We start from the raw sequence: 10,706 nt of genomic DNA, 5'->3' as shown, positions 1-10,706 counted from the left end.
CTTAACATTGTTAAAACACTGCGGGGCTGGGATTCAGGGCCTGGCGCAGCACATATGTTGGCCTCTCACACTCGGGTCCTTACACCCGCTTCAGACTGTGCGGCGTCATCTGATCCCTTATCGCATGCCACGGCCATGAAGCCGCACAGTCCGAAGAAGGCGGAAGGAGAGGAGGGACAGGCGAACTGATGCACTGATCCTGCCCATGAATCACACCCTCGCAGTCCCAATAAATAAGACACCGAGGGGCGTTGTGTGGGTCAGGGCGGCCGCAGAGGCGCAGCCAGCCAAACAATGATGCCAGAAGACGGGCAGCGCTACCAAGGGGGTTGCAGCGTGTCATTACAAAGGAAAGTCACACCACCGGGACGGTTAAATGGTCAGTCACACAGAGGACACATTTCAGACGTGTTTTCAGTTCCACATGTGCGAGGAGAATACGTTTCTGAGCCACCTTGCACACATGCAGCATTACCGCTGTACAAGGTGGCTGGATAACGTAAAAACGCCTGGGGGAGGGGGGACAGGTTCCCTTCAATTTCAGTTCTTGTGTCTGCGTGGCTTTTGCAGGACACGTTGCCGGCTGCACAGCAGGGGAACAGCTGGCGGTGCTGGACCCCACTGACACATTGGCTGGTGTTTTTCTCTGTGCAGCTAGCACATCTGGGCCCCAACTGGCAGTGTGTTAGAGCCCAGGGACAGCAGGAGGAGGAGCAGGAGGAGGAGGAGCAGGGGGAGGGGAGTGTAGGCCGAAGCCTGCACTGGCGGCAGCTTTGGGTCTGTTGTGTCTGCGTGGCTTTTGCAGGACACGTTGCCGGCTACACAGCAGGGGAACAGCTGGCGGTGCTGGACCCCACTGACACATTGGCGAGGTGTTTGGCTCTGTGCAGCCAGCACTTCCGGACAGCAACTAGCGTTGTTGGAGCCCGGGCTCTGCAGGTGGAGCAGAGTGTAGGCCGAAGCCTACTTGAACCGATTTCAAAGGTCACCTTTAACCCCCCCTCAGGGGTTAGAAAGTAGAAGAGCCACAGCTTATGCAGCAGCAGTGCTGCGCAAGTCAAAGGTTGCTCTTGTAATTTTTCTCCTTGCACACGCTGAATGGAACACGTATAACATTTAGCCCTTTATACAGTCAAACTGTGTAATGGAGGCGAGAGTTCCCTTTGTAATGAGACGCAGCACAGGTGTCAAGAATCCCACCTTGGTGCTGGGTGCAGCCTCCCGAGCGTTGTTATTTGCTGTACAGGAGTCTGCGCTGTCGTGTTATCCCCTGGCCTAGCGCCGTTAGCGCTGCCCATCTTCTGGCATCATGTAATGTCGGCCGGTGCGGTTCGCGATGACCATGAATCCCAGCCCCGCAGTGTCTTAACATTGTTAAAACACTGCGGGGCTGGGATTCAGGGCCTGGCGCAGCACATATGTTGGCCTCTCACACTCGGGTCCTTACACCCGCTTCAGACTGTGCGGCGTCATCTGATCCCTTATCGCATGCCACGGCCATGAAGCCGCACAGTCCGAAGAAGGCGGAAGGAGAGGAGGGACAGGCGAACTGATGCACTGATCCTGCCCATCAATCACACCCTCGCAGTCCCAATAAATAAGACAACGAGGGGCGTTGTGTGGGTCAGGGCGGCCGCAGAGGCGCAGCCAGCCAAACAATGATGCCAGAAGACGGGCAGCGTTACCAAGGAGCTTGTTGCGTGTGTCAATACAAAGTCAAATCACACCTGAGGGACGTTTTAATGGTCACAGAGGACACATTTTAGACGTGTTCACTTCAACATGGGCAAGGAGAATAAGTTTCTGAGCCACCTTGAACACATGCAGCATTACTGCTGTTCAAGGTAGCTGTAAAACATAGAAACACCTGGGGGAGGGGGGACAGGTTCCCTTCAATTTCAGTTCTTGTGTCTGCGTGGCGGTCGCAGGACACGTTGCCGGCTACACAGCAGGGGAACAGCTGGCGGTGCTGAACCCCACTGACACATTGGCTGGTGTTTTTCTCTGTGCAGCTAGCACATCTGGGCAAAAACTGGCGGTGTTAGAGCCCAGGGTCAGCAGGAGGAGCAGGGGGAGCGGAGTGTAGGCCGAAGCCTGCACTCGAGCAAGTTGAAAGGAAACCTTTAACCCACCCCCCCCCAGGCGTTTGTAGCTGAAAGAGCCATTGTGTACAGCACTAATGCTGGAAAAGGTAAACTTAGCTCTTTTAATTATGGTCCTTGTACATGCGGAACCAAACATTTATGAAATGTGTCTCCTCACAGCGTTAAACCGTCCGGTAGGTGGAACTTTCCTTTGTCGTGTGACGCAGCACAGCCATCATTTTTACCCCCTTGGCGCCGTGCGCCCCCTCCTCAGCGTTGTTTGAATCTGTCCCGGAGCCTGCGCTGTTAGGTTAGCCCTTGGCCATGCACACATGTTGCGCTGCCCGTCTTCTGACCTCATTTGGTGTCAGGCTGGCTGCGCCTGTGCGGGTGCGCTGGCCGAGATCCCGCCTCGCAGTGTCGTCTAATGTAATCCCACCGCGGGCCTGTGATCCGTGCCCGTGCGCAGTGCATATCCTCTCCTCTCACTCCCCTCCCTACGGCTTCTTCAGACTGTGCGGTGTCACGGCCGTGGCATGCTATTAGGGACCAGCTGACATCGCACAGTCTGAAGAAGCCGTAGGGAGGGGAGTGAGAGGAGAGGATATGCACTGCGCACGGGCACGGATCACAGGCCCGCGGTGGGATTACATTAGACGACACTGCGAGGCGGGATCTCGGCCAGCGCACCCGCACAGGCGCAGCCAGCCTGACACCAAATGAGGTCAGAAGACGGGCAGCGCAACATGTGTGCATGGCCAAGGGCTAACCTAACAGCGCAGGCTCCGGGACAGATTCCAACAACGCTGAGGAGGGGGCGCACGGCGCCAAGGGGGTAAAAATGATGGCTGTGCTGCGTCACACGACAAAGGAAAGTTCCACCTACCGGACGGTTTAACGCTGTGTGGGGACACATTTCATAAGTGTTAGGTTCAGCATGTGCAAGGAGCATCACGAAAAGAGGCACTTTTTCCCTTTGCATTATTACTGCTGCACAAGGTGGCTCCTTCAGTAACAAACGCCTGGGGGGGGGGGGGTCAGGTTCCCTTACATTTAACTTGTTGTGTCTGCGTGGCGGTCGCAGTACACGTTGCCGTATACACAGCAGGGGAACAGCTGGCGGTGCTGAACCCCACTAACACATTGGCGAGGTGTTTGGCTCTGTGCGTACAGCACTTCTGGACGGCAACTAGCGGTGTTGGAGCCCAGGGACAGGTGGAGGAGGAGGAGGTTGGAGGAGGTTGGAGGAGGTAGGAGGGATTGCCACACACACAGCAGGGGAACAGCTGACGTTACTGAACCCCAATAACAGAGGAGGGACTGTTGACTGTGCATACAGCACTTCTGGACGGCAACTGGCGGTGTTGGAGCCCAGGGACAGGTGGAGGAGGAGGAGGTTGGAGGAGGTTGGAGGAGGTAGGAGGGATTGCCACACACACAGCAGGGGAACAGCTGACGTTACTGAACCCCAATAACAGAGGAGGGACTGTTGACTGTGCGTACAGCACTTCTGGACGGCAACTGGCGGTGTTGGAGCCCAGGGACAGGTGGAGGAGGAGGAGGTAGGAGGAGGTAGGAGGGATTGCCACACACACAGCAGGGGAACAGCTGACGTTACTGAACCCCAATAACAGAGGAGGGACTGTTGACTGTGCGTACAGCACTTCTGAACGGCAACTGGCGGTGTTGGAGCCCAGGGACAGGTGGAGGAGGAGGAGGTAGGAGGAGGTAGGAGGGATTGCCACACACACAGCAGGGGAACAGCTGACGTTACTGAACCCCAATAACAGAGGAGGGACTGTTGACTGTGCGTACAGCACTTCTGGACGGCAACTGGCGGTGTTGGAGCCCAGGGACAGGTGGAGGAGGAGGAGGTAGGAGGAGGTAGGAGGGATTGCCACACACACAGCAGGGGAACAGCTGACGTTACTGAACCCCAATAACAGAGGAGGGACTGTTGACTGTGCGTACAGCACTTCTGAACGGCAACTGGCGGTGTTGGAGCCCAGGGACAGGTGGAGGAGGAGGAGGTAGGAGGAGGTAGGAGGGATTGCCACACACACAGCAGGGGAACAGCTGACGTTACTGAACCCCAATAACAGAGGAGGGACTGTTGACTGTGCGTACAGCACTTCTGGACGGCAACTGGCGGTGTTGGAGCCCAGGGACAGGTGGAGGAGGAGGAGGTTGGAGGAGGTAGGAGGGATTGCCACACACACAGCAGGGGAACAGCTGACGTTACTGAACCCCAATAACAGAGGAGCGACTGTTGACTGTGCGTACAGCACTTCTGGACGGCAACTGGCGGTGTTGGAGCCCAGGGACAGGTGGAGGAGGAGGAGGTTGGAGGAGGTAGGAGGGATTGCCACACACACAGCAGGGGAACAGCTGACGTTACTGAACCCCAATAACAGAGGAGGGACTGTTGACTGTGCGTACAGCACTTCTGGACGGCAACTGGCGGTGTTGGAGCCCAGGGACAGGTGGAGGAGGAGGAGGTAGGAGGAGGTAGGAGGGATTGCCACACACACAGCAGGGGAACAGCTGACGTTACTGAACCCCAATAACAGAGGAGGGACTGTTGACTGTGCGTACAGCACTTCTGGACGGCAACTGGCGGTGTTGGAGCCCAGGGACAGGTGGAGGAGGAGGAGGTAGGAGGAGGTAGGAGGGATTGCCACACACACAGCAGGGGAACAGCTGACGTTACTGAACCCCAATAACAGAGGAGGGACTGTTGACTGTGCGTACAGCACTTCTGGACGGCAACTGGCGGTGTTGGAGCCCAGGGACAGGTGGAGGAGGAGGAGGTTGGAGGAGGTAGGAGGGATTGCCACACACACAGCAGGGGAACAGCTGACGTTACTGAACCCCAATAACAGAGGAGCGACTGTTGACTGTGCATACAGCACTTCTGGACGGCAACTGGCGGTGTTGGAGCCCAGGGACAGGTGGAGGAGGAGGAGGTTGGAGGAGGTTGGAGGAGGTAGGAGGGATTGCCACACACACAGCAGGGGAACAGCTGACGTTACTGAACCCCAATAACAGAGGAGGGACTGTTGACTGTGCGTACAGCACTTCTGGACGGCAACTGGCGGTGTTGGAGCCCAGGGACAGGTGGAGGAGGAGGAGGTTGGAGGAGGTAGGAGGGATTGCCACACACACAGCAGGGGAACAGCTGACGTTACTGAACCCCAATAACAGAGGAGCGACTGTTGGGACTGTGCGTACAGCACTACCAGGCAACAACTAGCGGTGTTGGAGCCCAGGGACAGGTGGAAAAGCAGAGGAACACAATGTAGGCCGAAGCCTGAGAAAGTCGAAAGGGAACCTTTAACCCCCCCCCAAGGCGTTTGTAGCTGAAAGAGCCAGCTTGTGCAGCACAAAAGATGCAAAAGGAAAAGGTGGCTCTTTTCATCATGCTCCTTGCAAACACAGAACTAAACACTTATAAAATGTGTCCCCTGCAACCGTAAAACCGTCCCGGAGGTGGGACTTTCCTTCGTAATGTGACGCAGCCCAGCCGTCATTCCTACCCCCCCGGCGCCGCGCACCGGCTCCTCAGCGTTGTTTTATTCCGTCCAGGAGCCTGCGCTGTTATGTTATCCCGTGGCCAGGCACACTTAGCGCTGCCCGTCTTCTGGCATCATTTGGTGTCTGGATGGCTGCGCCTGTGCGGCCGCGCTGGCAGAGAGCCCGCCTCGCAGTGTCTTCTGATTTAATCCCACTGGGGGCCTGGGATCCATGGACATGCGCAGTGCATATCTGAACCTCCACCTCTCACTCATCTCCCTATGGCTTCTTCAGACTGTGCGGTGTCACGGCCGTGGCATGCTGTTAGGGACCAGCTGACACCGAACAGTCTGAAGAAGCCATAGGGAAATGAGTGAGAGGTGGAGGTTCAGATATGCACTGCGCATGTCCATGGATCCCAGGCCCCCAGTGGGATTAAATCAGAAGACACTGCGAGGCGGGCTCTCTGCCAGCGCGGCCGCACAGGCGCAGCCATCCAGACACCAAATGATGCCAGAAGACGGGCAGCGCTAAGTGTGCCTGGCCACGGGATAACATAACAGCGCAGGCTCCTGGACGGAATAAAACAACGCTGAGGAGCCGGTGCGCGGCGCCGGGGGGGTAGGAATGACGGCTGGGCTGCGTCACATTACGAAGGAAAGTCCCACCTCCGGGACGGTTTTACGGTATCAGTGGACACATTTTATAAGTGTTAAGTTCTGCGTGTGCAAGGAGCTAAACAAAAATAGCTACCTTTTCCTTGTGCAGCATTACTGCTGCACAAGGTGGCTCTTTCAGTAACAAACGCCTTGGGGGGGGGGGGACAGATTCCCTTACATTTCAGTTGTTGTGTCAGCGTGGCGGTCGCATGACACATTGCCGGCTACACAGCTGGGGATCAGCTGACGTTACTGAAACCCAATAACACTGGGTCGTATGTTTTGACTGTGCAGACGGCACGTCTGAGCCTCAACTGGCGGTGTTGGAGCCCAGGAATTTAAGTTCAGGTGGTAGAAAGATGAACACAACAGGAGACCTGGATAACGTATACAGTGACCTAATTATTCAATCAGGAGGAGGAGTGGCAAATTCCGGCGAGATCCAGGCCTTGTTCATTTTCAGGAAAGTAAGCCGGTCAACGTTATCGGAGGATAGTCGCATGCGACGGTCAGTTAGTACACCACCTGCAGCACTAAAGACACGTTCCGATAATACACTGGCCGCAGGGCAAGACAGCACCTCCAATGCATACTGGCTTAGCTCTGGCCATGTATCCAGCTTTGAGACCCAAAACTTGAAAGGGGAAGAGCCGTCTGGGAGTACAGCAAGAGGGCAAGACATGTAGTCTGTCACCATCTGACGGAACCGTTGCCTCCTGCTGACTGGAGCCGTCTGTGATGGTGTAGACTTTTGTGGCGGGCACAGAAAACTGTGCCACAGTTCGGCCATACTGGTCTTGCCTTGGGCAGAGGCACTGCTTCTGCTCCCTCTTTGTGCAGAGCCTCCACCACGGCCTGGACGCACTGAGCTGCTTTGGAATGCACTAGCAGCACTTCTCTCAGTTGGAATGGAGAAGATGATGGAATTGACCAGTGTGTCTTGGTACTCCCGCATTTTTCGCTCCCGGTTCAACGGTGTGATGAGGCTTTCTACGTTGTCCCGGTAGCGAGGATCGAGGAGGGTGAACACCCAATAATCAGACATGTTGAGAATGTGGGCGATGCGGCGGTCGTTTCTCAGGCACTGCAGCATGTAATCCACCATGTGCTGCAGACTGCCAACTGCCCAAGAAACGCTGTCCCCTGCTGGAGGCGTGATCTCTGCCCGCTCGTCATCACCCCACCCTCGCTGTACACACTGAGTACTGGACAATTGTGTAACTCCCTCCTCTGGACGGATGTCTTCCTCCTCCATTGACTCCTCCTCATCCTCCTCACAAACGGTCCCCTGCCTACGCGTTTGTGAGGAACCACGTGGCGCTGACTGTCCAGAAGATGATGGAAATGGTGAATCCTCATCCTCCACCTCTTCCACAACATCATCCCTTAGCGCTTGCAGTGATTTTTCAAGCAGGCAGATAAGGGGGACAGTCATGCTGACTAGTGCATCATCTGCACTCGCCATCCGCGTGGAATAATCAAAGGGACGCAAAACCTGGCAGACGTCATTCATAGTGGCCCACTCTGTGGTTGTGAAGTCTGTACGGCGCTGACTGCGACTTTTTTGCGCCTGAAGCAGCTGGTACTCCATTACAGCTTGCTGCTGCTCACACAACCGCTCCAACATATGTAACGTGGAATTCCACCTGGTAGGTAGGTCACATATGATGCGATGTTCCGGCAGGCGGTGTCGGCGCTGCAGAGCCGCAATGCGCGCTTTTGCCGTGCTGGAACGCCGCAAGTGAGCACACTCTAGACGGACCTTGTGCAGCAGTGCATCAAGATCCGGATAGTCCCTCAAAAAGCTCTGCACGACCAAATTGAGCACATGTGCCAGACATGGGATGTGAGTGAGGTTGCCGAGGCCCAGAGCTGCCACCAGATTTCGGCCATTATCACACACTACCATGCCTGGCTGGAGATTCGCTGGCACAAACCACACATCGCTCTCCTGCTTGATGGCATTCCAGAGCTCCTGCGCTGTGTGGCTACGATTCCCCAAGAAAATTAATTTCAAGACGGCCTGTTGACGTTTGGCCACGGCTGTGCTCATGTCGGTCGTAACAGGTACACGTTCATCACGGGTCCATGTGGAGGTGGACTGTGACGGCTCCTGCAGCGATGATTCTGAGGAACTGGTGTAAGAGGAGGAGTCAATGCGTACAGAATGGATTCCTGCAATCCTTGGAGTGGGCAGGACACGTCCTGCGCCACTCGCACGGTCTGTACCCGGCTCAACGACATTAACCCAATGGGCAGTGAGGGAAAGGTATCGCCCCTGTCCATGTTGACTGGTCCACGCATCGGTGGTGAGGTGGACCTTGCTACTGACGGCGTTCAGTAGCGCGTGTTTTATGTGTCCCTCCACATGCTTCTGCAGGGCAGGGACGGCTTGCCTGCTGAAGTAAAAGCGGCTGGGCACATTGTACTGTGGGACTGCCAATGACATCAAGTCACGGAAGCTGTCAGTCTCCACCAGCCTGAATGACAGCATTTCCAGTGACAGAAGTTTGGCAATGCCTGCAGTCAGAGCCTGTGCTCGTGGGTGGTTTGACGAGAAAGGCCGCCTTTTCTCCCATGCCTGTACTACCGATGGCTGTAGACTGGGCTGGGAGTGTGTGGATGACTGGGAAAGTGGCGCTGCGGGTGGAATTACAGCGGGTCTCTGGACAACAGGGGCAGAGGTTCTTCCACGGCGATCCTGGGAGGACGCCGAACCAGCTGCGTGTGAGGTAGAGGAAGAGGCAACACGAGCTGAAGAGGTGGTAGCTGCCGCTGTTGGTTGGCCTACCTCTTCAGTGTGTTTTTCTAACTCCGCCGGGTGCCTGTTGCGCACATGTTTCCACATGTTGGAGGTATTGAGGTTGCTGACATTTTTCCCTCTTTTGACTTTTTGATGACACACGTTGCATCTGACATAGCAAATGTCATCTGCAACTGTGTCAAAAAAGGACCAGGCACTGCAAGTCTTGGGAGCGCCCTTTTTGGCTTTTGGAAGAGACATGCTCCTAACGGGTGCCAAAGCGGAGGCTGCAGGATCCGCAGTCTTCCCCCTCCCTCTCCCTCTTTGGGCCGTACGGGGAATCTCTTCCTCAGAGCTGCTCCCACCACCTTCCTGTCCCTCACGCCAAGATGGGTCGAGGACCTCATCATCTACACTACCCTCTGCCCCCAACTGCTCCTCCTGGGTAGTCTCAGCAGCAGAGCACGCACCAGTAAGTGGCACCTGAGTGTCATCATCAGCTGATGCGGCCTGCGATGTGGTGACCGGAGCCACTGGCCCACCCGCCTCTTCAGAGGAAGACAGAAAAAGCTGTTGGGCATCACTGCACCCTGCCTCTTCTTCCATTTCTCCAATGCTGCTTGGCTGGCCCCCTGTTTCCAAGCCAAGAGATTCAGAGAACAGAAGTAGAGACGGCTCCTGTCCTGGGCTCTCTGTCTGCCTGGGCAATTTGGCAGGTGGTGAAGAGACAGATGGCTGCTCTCCAGTGCTCTGTGTCTGAGAGGATGTGGCACTAATGGAAGTTGATGCATTAGCTGCCATCCATCCGACAACAGCTTCAATTTGTTCTTCACGCAGCAGCGGTGTACGGCGCTCGGACACAAAGCTTCGCATGAACGACTGTTGCCTGGTGAAAGTGGGTGCTGATGAGTCACCGGTGCCCGCAGCAGGCACAGAATCCCCACGTCCCCTCCCTGCTCCGCGACGGCTCCCACGCCCCCGTGCCTTACTCACTGCCTTCTTCATCTTGGTTGACTGATAAAGATAAGCAGAAAAGTACTAACGGATTTGTGTGCTTATTCCTGAGCAACTCCTCCTAACAGGTATAAGAAGCACTAATTATCTAAAGTGTGGACTAGACTTTAATATGAGCTAATGTGGCCTACAGAAATGTAAAGTGGTGTAACTGGTGTGTTTGGTGAACTTTATTATTTATTTATTTTTTGGGGGCTGAACTGACAACAGATAGAGCTGCAGTCACACGGAGACCGTGCAGACAGACGTAAACGGCGCTACAAGGCCCAAAAACCCTCCTCTACTTTATCCTATGTAGTGTTTTTCCACAAATTAGCTGGAGACGGGTGGAAAGACACTAATAGGATTTTTTTAAATTAATTAGCAGCAGACTACACTACTTTGAAAAAAAAGAAAATTGATTTGGCGGTATGACGCAGTGAAAAACCCTGAGCTGGAGACAACCAGGCTACAGCTGCTCACAGATTACAGGGCGAGCTGCAGTCACACGGAGACCGTGCAGACAGCCGTAAACGGCGCTGCAAGGCCCAAAAACCCTCCTCTACTTTATCCTATGTAGTGTTTTTCCACAAATTAGCTGGAGACGGGTGGAAAGACACTAATAGGATTTTTTTGAATAAATTAGCAGCAGACTACACTACTTGGGAAAAAAAAAAAAAAAAGGAACAGTATGAGGCAATGAACCACCCTCCC

This window comes from Ranitomeya variabilis, chromosome 1, assembly GCF_051348905.1.
Source record: "Ranitomeya variabilis isolate aRanVar5 chromosome 1, aRanVar5.hap1, whole genome shotgun sequence".
In the NCBI taxonomy this organism is placed as follows: domain Eukaryota; kingdom Metazoa; phylum Chordata; class Amphibia; order Anura; family Dendrobatidae; genus Ranitomeya; species Ranitomeya variabilis.
The sequence above is the reverse complement of the archived record's forward strand: the minus strand, read 5'-3'. Positions refer to the sequence as shown.